Here is a 17,282-nt window from a genome sequence, read left to right as displayed (position 1 = left end):
TGAGTTTGACCTTCCTCCAATTGAGAGGAAGGAGTCTCTGTGCCACCCCTTGAATCCAGGCAGGCTGGTGACCATAGTGGGAGGATACGTCATGACTTCTGAGGCTGGGTCATAAAAGGCAACCCAGCTCCCACCTTTTACCTCTTCTCCTGCCCTACTTCTGAGCCTAGGCTCTAGAAGGGTCAGAACCCTTGATGGGCAAATTGGGCAGGCAGTGGAGGTGAGCTGGTGGGGCCCTGGCAGGCTGCCCTGGCTCAGCTTGGAAACTCAGTGGGGAGGGAGGTGTGGCTGTCTTCCCCACAAATCTGTCTCCCTGTTCTCAGTCCTCTTTGCCCTTCACCTATTTATGATGTTACTCTGGACTCATTTTGGGTGAGGAGAGGAGAGACCAAGGGGAAAAAAAGTGTGGGTAGCACCCTCTGGTGGTGGGGTTGGGGGGTGTCAGATGCCCAGAGGCTGGCTCTTCCTCTTGTGGGCTTCTCTGCCAGTGCGTTGGAGACTCCACCCAGGGGCGCACCATTCCCTGACAAGAGTGACATAACCTTGGGTTGACTGTTTATGACATCTCCCCTTCTGCCCTGCTGGCATCCTCTCAAGTGGCCTCCTGACAAACCTTAGCAGACCTCTTCATGCCTGCACCCTAGTCAGCTCCTGGGAACTCAGACCAGGCTCCCTTGAAGCCCCCCCTATCAGACTTGAGGCAGGAGGAAGAACAATCCTTTCCTTCCAGTAACCCTCTTTCCAGTTGCACTCCTGGTCCCAGTCCCTTGCCTGGTGGTGGGTGATGGGCAAAAGGTCAAGAACCAATTTGGTTGCCATCTTTCTGTAAGTCTTATGCTTCACTCCAGATTGTGGGGCACTTGGGTGCATTTTTTCTTACCTCTGGAGTTTTGAGAGAGAAAATGCCCTTTGAAAAATCCTGTTACATGAAGAATAGTTTTGCACTTGCAGGGATTCAAAATGTACCTCAACGGCATAAAGATTATCTTAAGCCAAAAACATCTGAACCAACAGCAGCCACAGAAAAAAACCTTATCTCAGCTTCTTTTGCTGACTTAAGCAGGATCTCCTGGAAAATATGGTTGCTATAAGTCCTCTCTCTGGCAGGTTTACAGCCAGAAAGAAGACTACCATTATCATAAGGATGAGTAATTGCTTAAACAGACTTTATCTGAAACTGTCCTACTTCCCATTTATTCTTCCACAGAAGCCCTTTCTCCCGCCTCTCTTCCTCTTTCTTAAGTAGGTTTATAAACCTCCATCTTTGGATGTCTTGGGAGCCCATTCATCTGAAGGCTCCCTGATGAATAAACTTGTCTTCTCTCCTGTTAATCTGCCTGGTGTTAGTTAATTCACAGGCCCCCAACCACTGAACCTAAGTTGTTAGAGGAAAGTTTTTTCTCCCCAATGTATTCTTCTTTTGACCACGAGAGTGTAGGTGACTGCCTGAGATTTTCTCTCTGGTCCTGGAGTTTATCTTCCCGCTCTGCCAGTATCAATGCAGAGCAAAAAGTTCACTCCTTTCCCCCCGCACTTCCCATGCTTGTTAATTGGACTGGAAGAAGGGATGGGAAAAAAGAGAACATGTAGTAGATGATACTGCTAAATTGATTACTTTTTCATATAAACATTTAGTCAACAATAGCAAAGGGCTGATGTGTGCTGGGGAGCAGCTGCACAGAAGGAATGCTTTCTTGGTTCCAAAGCATTAATGGCTTAGAGAGTGGATGTGTGATGTTTGTTTTCATTGTCTGGTGTAATTGCATTTGAGTGGAATGTAAATGTTATCAGGGGGCTGATTACACAGTGACTGGACCGAAAAAAAAAATCAACATCTTCTGTATTAGTCAGCTGGGCTGCCATCATGAAATACCTTAGACAGGAGGCTTAAACTACAGGAATTTGCTTCTCACAGTTCTGGAGGCTGGAAGCCCAAGATCAAGGTGTCTGTTGATTTGGTTCTTTGGTGAAAGCGGCTTCCTAGGTCGCAAATGTCAGCCTTCTCACTGTGACCTCACTGGGTCCTAATCCTAATCAATGGGGTCCCATCCCCATGACCTCAGCTAAACCTCATCACCTCCCGAAGGCCCCACGTCCGAAGACCATCACATTGGGGGTTAGGGCTTCAACATACAAATTTAGGGGAGGACACAAACGTTAGTCTAGAACAGCTTCTCTACAAAGGAGGACTAACCAGTTAAAAAGTATCATAATGTATCCAGTGCAACAGGTCTGTGCTGAAATGTGTCATTTTTGTTTTGCTTTCTGCCCCTCTCTTGTTGGATCTTGCTAGCAGACATCCAGGCTTATTCTCCTGCTACGAGAAACTCAACCCATCCTCCCTGGGACTTACATGCTTGAGCACTGTGACAGGAGAACCAGGTGTAGGAAAAAATTCTGTGTTGCAATAGAAAAATTGTGCACCATCTGCAACACAGCTTTGTGGGTCTTCAGGTTCTAGTCCTGTTCAGTTTTGTCCCTGTGTGCAATGCATCTCAAAATTCCTTTTGCTGTTTTGAGTTTTCCTTGGAATCGGTTATAATGTCTGCCCAGTTTTCCCAGATCATATGAGTAAAATAAATTCCTCAACAGGTGTTCATTTTAACAGCTGTGCTGAGAGTCATGAGTTTGCCTTTTTCTGAAGTGTATCTTTTACCACAGAGAAGCCTTTGGGAGGAGAAGCGGCGGGACCCCGCTGAATCTCGGAGCCCATGTCTTTCCCATCTTGGGTCATAACTGCTCCTCCCTCCAGATGCTTGAGCCCCCAAACGTTGAGGCCATTCTTGGCTTTTCTCTTTCTAGCACCTCCCGCCTCATGGTAGGCTGAATAATGGTCCTCCAAAGACATCTGCATCCACGTCCCTGGAACCTGTGAACATGTTACCTGACAAGGCAAAAGGGACAGGTGTGATTAAAGTAAGGATGCTGGAATGGGGAGATTATCCTGGATTATCAAAGTGGCCCCCATATAACCACAGGGAAGACAGGAAGGGCCAAAGTCAGAAAAAGGAGATGAGAGAATGGAAGAAAAAAGTGGGGTCATGCACTTTGAAGATGGAGGAAGGGGCCACAAGCCAATACCCCAGTCAAGCAGCCTCCAGAAGCTGGAAAAGGCAAGGGAACAGACTCTCCCCCAAGCACCTCCAGAAGGAAGCAGCCCTGACATCTTGATTTTAGCACCAAGACTCTTCGGATTTCTGACCTTCAGAACTGTAAGAGAATAATCTGTGTTGTTTTAAGCCAGTAAATTGGTGAAAATTTGTTATACAGTAAGAAGAAACTGATGCAAATACCAAAGCAAATTATGTTGGGTTTATCTTCAGAGTGCACCCAGGTTCTGACCGCTTCCCAGGGGTGCCCGTGGCATCCTGGGCCAGGCCAGCCGCACCCCTTGTCTGGGTTGATGCAAAGGCCTGCTTACTGGGCTCGCTGTCTACCCTGGCCCTGCAGCCTTTTCTGCCCTCTGGGGTGCAGGAGATGAGATTACTATATGCTGCCCTCTGGCCTTCACTCTTGGCATTGCCTTTCTCTGATGTTTCAGTGTCTCAGCAGCAGCCAAATGCATTTCTGCTGTCCCTCTAATTACTATACATGCCCTCTAAAGTCCTGCTCCATTGCAACCACTAGGGAATCCTCTTCCTCCATGTAGCATCGCAGTTCTCCACCAGTGACAGTTTTGACAATTGCACTGCCGCAGCTTGCCAGGGGCTAGGCAACGGGGTTCTCACTGCCAGCTAGCTCAGATGACCAGCTCCCAAATCCTGTTTCCAGAGTCTGCTTCTGGTATCAGCTTTCTCAGGTCAGATTCCCTAAGACTCAGGTGCTGAGTTGCAGATTTGCCGGCAGGAAGTTTTCTGGGGAGTACTCACAGGATCAAGCCCTGGGGTTGAGGAGAGGAGAGGGACTCCTGTGAGGAGTGGAGTCCACAGCTGAATAGCAGTGCAGTTGCAACAAAGGTTGCAGTTGCAACAAAAGTTGCAGTTGCAACAAAGTTTGCAGCCACAACAGGGGTCACAGCTGCCAATCCTGTGAGGAGCTCTGGGGCTGGAGCAGCTCTTCCGAGTTGTCTGCATGTGGGGCGGGAGGGCCAGGCCTTTATGTCCCTTGGTTGGGGAGTCACTGACTGTGATTGGCTCCTGGAAGTGGGTGCAACCTTCGGCAAGGCAGTTTTCTTTGGCCCTGAGCAGCCATTGGAGGGACACTCAGCTGAGAGCTTTCAGCCACCAACATTCTCAGTAGTTGGGTGGATGAGTTTGAAAGGGGTGAAGGGGCAGGACTGGATGTCATCTATCACAGAGATAATAGCTCTGATAGATTTTATCACAACCCTGCTTACATTCCTCCAGGTACTTACAATAAAATTCATGGGCAATACCCCTACGTATTCTGGCCATTGATTACCTCTGACATTATCTAACAGTGCCGCCCAGCTCACTGTGCTGTCCTATTAGCCTTCTATTCATTCGCCCAACAAATACCTATTGAATATTTTCTACTGACTAAACAATGATCTGGATCTGGGGTCCTGTGGCCCAAAGGCCAAATGATGCAGCTGCCTGTTTTTATAAATAAACCTTTGTTGGAGCACCTATTTTAAAAAATATTCTCTATGGCTGTTTTCATGCTACCCTGGCAGAGTTGAACAGACACCATACAGCCCACAAAGCCTAAAATATTTACTATTTGATCCTTTACAGAAGATGTTTGCGGACATCTCTTCTAAATCAGTGATGAAATAGAAACATATATGTATATACATTTATTGCAAGCCTCAGATTTGAGCCACATATGTAATTTTACATTTTCTAGTATCCACATTAAATAAGTTTACAAAATGGAAACAGGTGAAATACATTTCAATAATGTATTTTTGTAACCCAGTGTAAACCCACGTTTAGTTCCTGGAGTGTGCATTTGTATGAATTCTACTGAACAGCCAGGGATATAAACCCTCTTTTAATATGTTTCAACTTGTAACCAATATAATACAGTATTTATGAAATACTTTACATTCCTTTTTTTTTTTTTTAACACGATGCCTTTAAAATTCAGCGTGTAGTTTACACTTAATGCGTTATCTCAGTTTGGGCTAGTCACTCTTCGCGTGCTAACTTGCCGTATGTGGTCAGTGTTCCAGTATCAGATGGTACTGGGAGCAGGTGATATAGCAGTGAATAAAGCAGACAACCCCCCCCCCCATCCTCCGTAACATACATTCCTAATGGAGAGGAGAGACGTCGCACAAACAGGTCAAATGAACTTTGCGCCTGATGGTGTTAAGTGGTGACGTGGATTCTTGGAGCGGAAGTTGCATGTTTAAACTATAGGGAAAGTCACGCTGAAGAATTCGCCTTACCCAGAGCGGGGTCTGGCTTTTCTTTTGGCTCCTGGTTGGTGTCTCTAGGCCCCTGTAGGGCATGTCTTTGTTTGCCTGGGGAGTTTGGCCACTGGACAGCCTAAGCAGTGTGACTTAAGATGGGGGCTTCTGACCTCCAGCTCCTCCGGAAAGGGCTGGGGACGGCAGGTCAGCTACATGGGCAGCATGTGACCAGAACCTACTAAATATTCCGGACACCAAAGGCTCGAGTGACCTTCCCTGGTTGGCAGCACCGTGTGTGTATTGTAACATTTTGTGACTGGGAGGAGGTCACGCAGCAGCCGTGGCTCCACAGGGAGACGGCAGGGAGCTTCTGTTTAGGCCCCTCCTGGACTCTGCCCTGTGCCCTTCCCGTGGCTGAGTTCCACCTGTATCCCTTCCCTGATAAACCATAGCCGTGGCTCAGTCTGCTTTCAGGGAGTTCTGTGAGTCCTTCTAGGAAATTATCAAACCTCAGGGAGGTTTGGGGGAGACCCCTGAACTTGCAGAAGTGAGGGTGGTCTCTGGTGGGGACAGGTGGCCCTCGGTGCTGTGTGGATGGTGGCGTCTGAGTAAAGACCTGAAGGAAGTGAGGGGATAGCGGGAGGCCAGGGGGCTGGAGCAGGGGCCGGCAACGGGGAACGTGGAAGGAGATTCCTCCTGTACTCACTATTTTGATAAACCACTTTGCACAGGGGCCAAAATCTCATGTTTTAAAAGTACAGCATGTGGATGAAGGTTTAGGGTAAGATTTAGGCTGGGGTTGGGTATTGGGATTAGGGTGAGCCTGAGAGCTTTCTTTTGTTTAGTCTAGGATTAGAGTTGGGCTACGATTGGGGTTTCGGCTTCAGTGTTCAGTACTCAGTGTTAGGACATTTATGGTTGCCGTTAAGATGAGTGCTCCGTCTGGGCATAGCTCATGGAATTCGATACTACTGACCACGTTTAGTTCCTGGAGTGTGCATTTGTATGAATTCTACTGAACAGCCAGGGAAATAAACCCTCTTTTAATTTAATAATAGAAATCAGGGGGAGAGTATAGCTCAAGTGGTAGAGCCCATGCTTCACATGCATGAGGTCCTGGGTTCAAGCCCAAGTACCTCCATTAAAAGTAAATAAATAAGTAAACCGACTTACCTGCCCCCTTAAAAAAAAAACAAAAAAAACAAAAGAAATCAGCTGAGCATTGTTTTAGAGTTAGGTTGAAGAAAATGTGTAACCTGAGAAATTATGCCATATAATTCAGCCAAATGAAAAATAAATGAAAATGAAGCCAACTTTGGGAATAAAGAGGTGTTTATTTATAGAGCCATGGTGAACAATGAAACTGGTTATAAATAGTTAAATCTAAATATTTTTGATGAAATGAAAAAGGAAGAGGTTTGGTGTGAAAAATTCATAAGGAAGTAAGCATGCCTTTCTTTCCAATACTTCAAGCCATGTGGGAAGAGAAAGGGGAGTAAACCTCTGGCCTAGAATTTCCCTTTATTGTTCTTCTAAGATGGATTCACCAGCTCTTGCCTTTTTCTTTCTCTGTTTATTCCCTTCTTCTGTTGGAATACATCCTGAATAAATGGATGGTGTGTTTATTCTACCCTCCTGCTGCGTTGGTAATGAGCCTGGGTCTGGAACTCTAGAACTTTGAAGCCTTGGTTTTTGTCTTCTAGTCCCTGGGGTTGCTGATGACCTTCCAGTGTTCCTTCTTTTGCAGGTGACAGCTTTGACTACTGCTACCAGTTGTGTTTTCACACCAAAGCCTCTTCGTTCCTGGTTCTGAAACTTGGCCACAAGAAGTGTCTGGTTGTGGACCTTTTCCATGTAGTCTACTCGGCACGTGGAGGGTGCTTTCCGTCCGAGGAGCATGTCTTCAGTCACCGAATTAATCCAGACCCTCAATTACTTATGAGTGGACAACCACTAGGCACCAGACATTTCTGCAGAATCAACAGCAAAACTGAGAAGGATCAAGATGAACAAACAGGAAAAAATATATATATAATTCGGGGAACTGAAAGTGAGAAAGCACCGACTGGTCTCTAAATCTACGTGAGTCCTGAAACCCCAGTGAGGGCTGTTCGGTAGTCATCCTTCTTTTCCCTATTCACTCACTCCCTTCTTCCTTTAGATGATGATTTTCTATCTCTGCCTCTCTTTTTGGGCCTCCCATGTGGCCTTCCCCAACTTCACCCCCAGCTGATTACCTCGACTTCCCTGAGAATTAAAAGAGTCAGAAGAGAATTCTCCAAAGTTCCCATCACCTGATCTATCCAATTACTCGATCTGGTGCTGTGTACTCTGTCTTCCTCCCTGTTATATATGGAGCAATTGTCCCTACTAAGCCCAGCTCCTTCCACCACGCCCTGTCCCACCCATCCCTTCTCTCCTCCTTAAGGACGTAGCTTCCCCACTCTCTCCAGCATCATCTTCCCCCAAGTCCTGCCTCCCACTGGATCACTCCCATCTACCTGCAAACATGCTGTTATTTTTCACATCTTAAAAGACAGTAAATAATCCTCTGCTTCCACCTCTGGCTACTGCCTTTCTTCCTTCCTCCCTTTGCGGAGAAACTTCTTGGAAATCCTGCCTACACTTGCTGCCTCCGGTTCTTCATCTCCTATTCTCTCTTAATCAAGATTTTACTCTCATCATTCTACCAAAACAAATCTTGTCTCCGGGACTCAGACCATGAACCTTTTCTCTTTTTAATCGACACTCATCATGAACTTCTTTTGTCTCTTTAGAGGCCATCTGTATACAGTATCTACATCCCTAACTTCTCCCCTCTGATCTCAAGACTCGTGTATTTAAATGCCAATCTAATATCTCCCTTCAGATGTCAAATAGGTACCTCACGCTTAGCAAGTTCAAAGCTGAGCTTCTGAGTTCCATCCCCCACCAAGTAGCTCCTCCCCCAGTCCTCCCCCTCCCCCAGTAAATGATAAGTCAGGTCCCCCAGTGCTCCGAGGACATGAGAATCCTTTTTCCTCACATGACACATCTCATACATTGTATACTATATATCTGTAGATATCCAGAATGTGACATCTGGTAATCACCTCCACCTGGCCCACAGGCTACAATTATTTCACACCTGGACCTTCTGGAATAACCTCCTAACTGGGATAACCAGCTCCTCCCAGTTTGCCTTGTGCTTTCCCAGTTTTCAGTTTTCACAGTAAAAGTCCCGTCTCAGAACCCCCCAGCTCTGGGGGAAACCAGGGTAGTTTTTCACTCCGCTTCTAACTGGGCTGTTTCTTCTGTGACCTTCCTACGGTCTATTCTCAATGGAGCTAGGGTGATTCTTTGGAAAGGAAAAAAAAGATTTTTTTATTGAGGTATAGTCAGTTTACAATGTTGTGTCAGTTTCTGGTGTACAGCACAATGCTTCAGTCACACATGAATATACATATATTCATTGAAAGGCAAATTTTATGATGTTCCTTCTCTGCTCAGAACACTTCAGTGGCTCCCCATACCACTCAGAGAGAACAGCTACTGCTGGCCTGCAAGACTGCGGGGTCCACAGGCTTGTAGGCAAAGATGGAGAGCTGATTTTGAGCAGGCTGATGTTGAGGTACCTGTGGAATTCTCAGCTGGCAACGTCCAGATCAGAAGGACGGATTGAGAGCATATTTTGTTAGTAAAACAAGAGCAGATGGTTATTGAAAAATTGCAAAAAAGAGTTCTAGGAAATTATAAACATTAGTTAAATTGAAAAAAAAATCAATAGTAGGACTGAGAGATAAAATTGCAGAATCTCTTTCTGGGAATACTAATGATAATCAATAAACAGGCAAAATACATAAAATTTACTTAAATGTTATTTAAAATACAAAATATATAAACATAATTTGCAACATGATGCCCTAAAGTCCCCAAATCTCCATTGTGTATCTTCCCAAACCAAGGCCACCCTTCTACATAACCTGCATACAACCCTCCAAATCAGAGAATCAGAAATCAGCACTGGTATAACACTGACATTATTCAGATTTCACCAATTATCTCCACAACGTCCCTTTCCTGTTTGGTCCAGGATCACACTTTGCACTTGATCATCACATCTCTTTTGTCTCCTTCAGTAAGGAACAGATTCCTAGTCTCTCCCCATCTTCACAACCTCCATAGTTTTAAGGAGTACAGGTCTTTGGTTCTGTGGGCTAGAGCTCAGCCTGGTTCCACTGATGCTTCCTCAGGGCGGGACTCAGACATGCGTCCTTGGGAGGAATACACAGAAGCGGTGCTACGCTCTCCTCGCTGCATCGCGTCAGGAGGCTCATGATGTCGACCTGTTCTACTGCTGGTAAGGTTCGTCTCCATCACTTGGTCTGGCGTCTGCCAGCTTTCCCCACAGTTAAGTCCTTATTGTCCTGTTTGTAATTGGTAAGTATTTTGTGTGAAATGTACTCTCAAACTATGCCAATGTCCTGTGTTTCATTAAACCTCCATTCATTTGATTTAATAGCCATTGATGATTCCTGCCTGAATTAACCACCATTAACGGTGGTTACCAAATGGCCATTTTCTGTTACCACCACTCCTGCTACACTAATTAGTTGGCATTCTGCTACTGAACTAAACTTGGGTCTGTTTGCCCACGTGCAGTAAAGCCAACCTACTGACCCGGGGTTGTGGTGAAGGAAAGTGCAGCATTAATTGCAGGAGCCAAGCAAGGAGTCCAGGGCAGCTAGTGCTCAAAAGACCTGAACTCCCCAAAGGCTTTCAGGGAAAGGTTTTTAAAGACAGGCGGAGGGAGGAGAGTTGTGGCGTGTGTGATCAGCTCAGCGACGTTCTTCTGATTGGTTGGTGGTGAGATAATTGGGAGTCAACGTAAAAGTTTTTGGTTCTAACTGGTCTGGGGTCTCCATGCTTGTGGTCAGCATACAGTTAACTTCTTCCACCTGGTGGAGTTTTCAGTATCTGTAAAAGAGCTCAAGGATGTGGCTCAGAATATTATCTGTAGTCCTTGATGGGGAACTAAAGGTCTTTGACTTTGTTTAATGGCTAAACTAGTATTATTTTTTTGTCTTGCCTGACTGTTTTCCTTTCTTTCTACATGTTCTCACTTCTTGGATTAAATGCACTTTTTTGGAACTTGGGGAAGTCTAGGAGACTAAAGTGTTTCTACAGGCAAGAGGCAGGTGGAGGGCATGGTGGGGGCAGGTCTGTCCCAGGATAAAGTCCTGCTTGATTACAATTCTACTATAAAGAAGAGATGTCCCTTTTCCTTCATTTACTTATATCAGTTTAGGCTCATGGATTCCTATTTTATTCAATAGATTTAATCCATTATTATCATTATATCAAATCATTTCAGATTTGGCTAGCAGGAGAACCTCATCAAAATTGGCTCCTGTGACTTTTAGCTATGTCCCCATAATTTTTGGAATGATTCTTTACTTTCTGGCATAAGAAAATGTTCCAGGCTCATCTTGTAATTTCCCTGCCTCAGCCTTGGAATCGACTATTTCTCCAAGGAGTCCTGGAGTGAAGAACGATGTTTGGAAACTAAAGTCTGGATATTCAGTTGCTTGTTGATTCTGTGGTGTCATCAATTGTAGGCCTTCTCTGTATGCAGACTTAGGACATGTCTGCATGTACACATACATGTGTGCTGTGTGTGTGTACTCTACATAACAACTATTTCTGTATCTATCTCAATAGATTTTAAAGGCCCATGCATTTGCCCTGGTACCTCCAGTTCCATTGATGGTTATTTTTAGCCTTTCCCCTTTCCATATATGTAAATCCCTCTCTGACAACAGGAAGAGCTTTCATTATCTTCTGTATGGTTATTTATGTACTCAGTCTCACTGTTGGTAAGTAATGTCTACCATGCTGGTCACCTCCTTGGCTCCCAAGCCCTCTGCTGCTACCTTTGTGGCTGCAACCACCCCTAAAAGAAGCAGAGGGAAGAGACAGGGAGGAGAGGAGAGGAGAGGGGAAGGGAAAGGAAGAGAAAACTAACTTATTCCGAAGGAGGGAAGGAAGGAATATGCATTTTAAGTTCTCTTTTTAAACATTATTTGGGGGGGAGAAAAACCCTTCTGGAAGTTTTTCTTTACAGTATGAGGCAGAATCTCCCTCAATCTTCTCCCAAGCATGGGAGTCAATTACATTTGTTGAAGAATCTGTCCTTTCCTCTACTAAAGTCACAGTTCCTTTGGCTGTGGTTTGTGTAAGGATACAACTCAAGAATGCAAGGATAGAGATGAGGCCAAGATGCCGGAGTAGTAGGACGCTCGTAGCTCACCCTCTCCCACAGATACACCAAGACTCACATCCATGGACCCACTCAGCCAACCAGAGCACCTGTGGAACTCTGACAGAATGTTGTCCTCTTCAAAAGACAAAGACACCAAAAATCTGTTTTATTCCTACATAGGCATTAGATAAATAAATAAACAAACTCCTTTAAGGACCACAATAGATAACTGATACTCCATAAGCTACAGTGCCAGAGAGATATGAGCAAGATGAAGAAGTAGAGAAACCATTCCCAATTAAAAGAACAAGAGAAATACCCTGAAAGAATGACCAATGAAATAGACATCGATAGCCTACTGGATCAAGATTTCAAAAAAGGAGTGATCAAAGTATTGAAGGAACTAAAAGAGATAGTGTTTAGAGATATAAAATATGTCAAAAATGAAATCGAAGCTATAAAGAAGAGCCAAGTAGAATTGGTAAACTCATTGGCTGAGATGAGAATGAAGCTAAAGGCTGTGCAAAGCAGACTAGATAATGCAGAGGAACGAATTAGTGACCTTGAAGACAGGACAACAGAAAGCACCCAATCAAAACAACTGCAAGATAAACAAATAAAAACAAATGAAAGCAACATAAGGGACCTGTGGGATAATATAAAGCGTGTCAATCTTCGCCTAATAGGGGTCCCAGAAGGGGAAGAAAGATCAAAGGGGATCGAAAAGGTTTTTGAAGAAATCATGACTGAAAACTTCCCAGACTTAAAGAAGGAATCAGATATCCAAATACAGGAAGTTCAAAGGGTCCCAAACAGGGAGAACCCAAACAGACGCACAGCAAGACATATCATCATCAAGATGGCCAGAGTCAAGGATAAAGAAATGATCCTAAAGGCAGCAAGAGAAAAGCAAAGAGTTAGTTACAAGGGAACCCCCATAAGGCTCTCAGCTGATTTCTCTACACAAACACTACAGGCCAGAAGGGAGTGGCAAGATATATTCAAAGTCCTGAATGAAAAGAAGATGCAGCCTAGGATACTTTATCCAGCAAGGTTATCCTTTAGGATAGAAGGAGAGATAAAGAATTTCACAGACAAGCAAAAACTAAAAGAGTTTAGCAACACTAAACCCATGCTAAAAGAAATACTGAAAGGTCTACTCTAAATAGAAAAGAAGCAGGATGCTACAGAAATGAGAAACTCACAACTGGAAAGGTGATAACTCATGAATTACAAATAAAATAAACATGAAATTGTAAAAGAAGACATTGAAATCATTAAGAGTGGGAGAGGGAAGCAAGAAAATATAGAGTATTTTTTTCTTTCTTTTTTAAATTGTTTTTGGTAGGATGGGTTCGAGATATAGCAATGGGCTAACAGACTTACAAAAAAGGGTAACCACAAGCCAAAAACTTACAAGGGAGTCACAAAAACTAAGTAAAATCCAAGATAATACAAAGGAAAATTACCAAACCACAAAAGAAAGAAGAAAGGAACAAAGAGGAAATACCAATTCGACTGCAAAGAAAAGTTGAAAATGGCAATAAACACACATCTATCATTAATTACTGTAAACGTTAATGGACTAAATGCTCCAATCAAAAGACATAGAGTGGCAGACTGGATAATAAAGCAAGAACCTTCAATATGCTGCATACAAGAGACCCACTTTAGGGAGAAGGACACATATAGATTGAGAGTGAAAGGATGGAAAAGGATATTCCAAATGGAAAAGCCAAAAGAGCAGGTGTTGTAGTACTGATTTCAGACAAAATAGACTTTAAAACAAAGGTCATGAAGAAAGATAAAGAAGGACATTTTATAATGATTAAAGGGGTGATACAAGATGAGGATATTACACTCATTAATATATATGCACCCAATATAGGAGCACCTAAGTACATAAAACAATTACTAACAGAGATAAAGGGGGATATTGGTGGGAATACAATCATAGTTGGAGATTTTAACACTGCATTAACATCACTAGACAGATCTTCCAGACAGAAAATAAATAAGGCAATAGAGAAATTAAATAATACAATAGAAGAATTAGATTTGGTGGATATTTTCAGAGCATTACACCCCCCAAAAATAGGTTATACATTCTTTTCAAGTGCACATGGAACATTTTCTAGGATTGATCATGTACTTGGGCACAAAAGAAACCTCAACAATTTTAAGAAGATAGAAGTTATCTCAAGCATCTTTACTGACCACAGTGCCATGAAACTGGAAATCAACAACAGAGAAACAAAGGAGAAAAAAAGGAAACCATGGAGATCAAACAATATGCTATTAAAAAAACCAATGGGTCAATGAGGAAATCAAAGCTGAAATTAAATAATACCTTGAGACAAATGAAACTGAAAGCACAACCACACAAAATTTATGGGACACAGAAAAGGCAGTGCTAAGAGGGATGTTTATAGTGATACAGGCCTTCCTCAAAAAAGAAGAACAATCTCAAATAAACAATTTAACCCACCAGCTGGAAGAACTAGAAGAAGAAGAACAAAAAACCCCAAAAGGCAGCAGAAGGAAGGAAATTATAAAGATTAGGGAGGAAATAAATAAAATAGAGATTAAAAAAACCATAGAAAAAAATCAAACGAAAAGCTGGTTTTTTGAAAAAGTAAATAAAATTGACAAACCTCTGGCCAAACTCACAACAAAGAAAAAAGAGAGAACACAAATTAGCAAAATAAGAAAGGAAAATGGAGAAATTACAACAAATAAAATAGAAATACAGTATATCATATGAGAATACTATGAAAAACTATGTGGAACCAAACTGGATAACCTAGAGGAGATGGACAAGTTTCTGGGAACATACTGTCCAACAGGACTGAACCAAGAAGAAACTGACCACTTGAAGAAACCGATCACTAGAAATGAAATCGAAATAGCAATAAAAAACCTCCCTACAAATAAAAGTCCAGGACCAGACGGCTTCACCAGGGAATTCTACCAAACATACCAGTCCTTCTCAAACTCTTCCAGAAGATTGAAAAGGAGGGATACTCCCAAACTCATTCTATGAAGTCACCATCACCCTGATACCAAAATCAGGCAAAGACACTACCAAAAAAGATAATTATAGGCCAATATCACTGATGAACATAGATGCCAAAATCGTCACCAAAATATGAGCAAATAGAATCCAACAAAACATAAAAAAGATTATACATCATGACCAAGTGGGGTTCACCCCAGGGACACAAGGGAGGTTCAACATACGCAAATCAATCAATGTAATATATCACATCAGCAAGAGAAAGGACAAAAACCACATGATCATCTCAATAGATGCAGAAAAAGCATTTGATAAAATTCAACACCCATTTATGATAAAAACTCTCACCAAAGTGGGTACAGAGGGAACATATCTCAACATAATAAAAGCTATATATGACAAACCTACACCCAGCATAGTACTCAATGGTGAAAAACTCAAAAGCTTCCCACTAAAATCTGGGACAAGACAAGGATTCCCACTATCACCACTCCTATTCAACATAGTGTTGGAAGTCCTAGCCACAGCAATCAGGCAAGAGAGAGAAATAAAAGGGATCCAAATTGGAAAAGAAGAGGTAAAAGTGTCACTATATACTGACGACAGTTACTATATATAGAAGGCCCTAAAAGGTCCACACAAAAACTACTAGAGCTGATAGAAGAATTCAGCAAGGTAGCAGGTTACAAGATTAACATTCAAAAATCAGCTGCATTTCTTTACACTAACAATGAATCAACAGAAAAAGAAAGTAAAGAAACAATCCCCTTTAAAATAGCACCCAAAGTAATAAAATACCTAGGAATAAATCTAACCAAGGAGGTGAAAGAATTATACACAAAAGACTATAAACCATTGATGAAGGAAATTAAAGAAGACTTAAAAAATGGAAACATATCCCATGCTCTTGGATTAGAAGAATCAATATTGTTAAAATGGTCACACTGCCCAAGGCAATCTACAGATTTAATGCAATCCCTATCAAATTACCCAGGACATATTTCACAGAACTAGAACAAATCATAATAAAATTTATATGGAACCATCAAAGACCTAGAGTTGCCAAAGCCTTACTGAAGAGAAAGAAAGAGGCTGGAGGAACAACTCTCCCAGACTTCAGACAATACTATAGAGCTACAGTCATCAAGACAGCACGGTATTAGTACAAAAACAGACATATAGACCAATGGAACAGAATTGAGATCCCAGAAATGAACCCACAAACTTTTGGTGAACTAATCTTCGACAAAGGAGGCAAGAATATACAATGGAATAAAGACAGTCTCTTCAGCAAATGGTGTTGGGAAAACTGGACAGCAGCATGTAAAACAATGAAGCTAGAACACTCCCTTACACCTACGCAAAAATAAACTCAAAATAGATCAAAGACTTAAACATAAGACAAGATACAATAAACCTCCTAGAGGAAAACAGGCAAAACATTATCTGACATACATTTCAAAAATTTTCTCCTAGAAGAACTAAAAGCAAGAATAAACAAATGGGACCTAATGAAACTTACAAGCTTCTGCACAGCAAAGGAAACCAGAGGTAAAACAAGAAGACCACCTACGGAATGGGAGAAAATTTTTGCAAATGAAACCGACAAAGGCTTAATCTCCAGAATATATAAGCAGCTCATACGACTCAATAAGAAAAAAAAAATAAACAACCCAATCCAAAAATGGGCAGAAGACCTAAACAAGCAATTCTCCAAGGAAGACATACAAATGATCAAAAGGCACATGAAAAAATGCTCAATATCACTAATTATCAGAGAAATCCAAATCAAAACTACAATGAGGTATCACCTCACACCAGTCAGAATGGCCATCATTCAAAAATCCACAAACGACAAATGCTGGAGAGGCTGTGGAGAAAGGGGAACCCTCCTACACTGCTGGTGGGAATGCAGTTTGGTGCAGCCACTATGGAAAACAGTGTGGAGATTCCTCAAAAGACTAGGAATAGACTTACCGTATGACCCAGGAATCCCACTCCTGGGCTTGTATCCAGAAGGAACCCTACTTCAGGATGACACCTGCACCCCAATGTTCATAGCAGCACTATTTACAATAGCCAAAAATTGGAAACAGCCTAAATGTCCATCAACAGGTGACTGGATAAAGAAGAGGTGGTATATTTATACAATGGAATACTACTCAGCCATAAAAACCGACAACATAACGCCATTTGCAGCAACATGGATGCTCCTGGAGAATGTCATTCTAAGTGAAGTAAGCCAGAAAGAGAAAGAAAAATACCATATGAGATCACTCATATGTGGAATCTAAAACAAACAAACAAACAAACAAACAAAGCATAAACACAAAACAGAAACAGACTCATAGACATAGAATACAAACTTGTAGTTGCCAAGGGGGCGGAGAGTGGGAAGGGATAGACGGGATTTCAAAATTGTAGAATAGATAAACAAGATTATACTGTATAGCACAGGGAAATATACACAAGATCTTATGGTAACTCACAGAGAAAAAATGTGACAATGAATATATATATATGTTCATGTATAACTGAAAAATTGTGCTCTACACTGGAATTTGACAGAACATTGTAAAATGATTATAAATTAAAAAAAAAAAAGAATGCAAGGATAGTTCATGCCTCATGTTGGTGCCAGAACAGGGAAGTAAAACATGAGAGCACTCTGCATCTCTCAAGAGCCAAGCTGTTTCTCATTTCTC

The 17,282-nt window shown here is 42.4% G+C and overlaps 1 protein-coding gene across 8 annotated transcripts in view; it reads left to right on the top strand.

The window, feature by feature from the left end:
* The first annotated feature begins 7,258 nt into the window (after positions 1–7,258).
* CCR8 (C-C motif chemokine receptor 8) overlaps positions 7,259–17,282 on the top strand; it is a 99,457-nt gene continuing 89,433 nt past the window's right edge. For 7 of the 8 annotated variants that reach the window (XM_064496710.1, XM_064496713.1, XM_064496708.1 and 4 more), the window contains exons 1-2: positions 7,264–7,402; positions 9,553–9,659. The gene's annotated coding sequence lies outside the window, so the exon portion shown is untranslated. Of the gene's footprint in view, positions 7,403–9,552; positions 9,660–17,282 lie in introns of all 8 variants that reach the window. The other variant, XM_064496706.1, reaches the window with a different exon arrangement.

Source organism: Camelus dromedarius, chromosome 17 (assembly GCF_036321535.1).
Source record: "Camelus dromedarius isolate mCamDro1 chromosome 17, mCamDro1.pat, whole genome shotgun sequence".
NCBI lineage: Eukaryota > Metazoa > Chordata > Mammalia > Artiodactyla > Camelidae > Camelus > Camelus dromedarius.
This window is presented reverse-complemented; position numbering and strand designations above follow the sequence as displayed.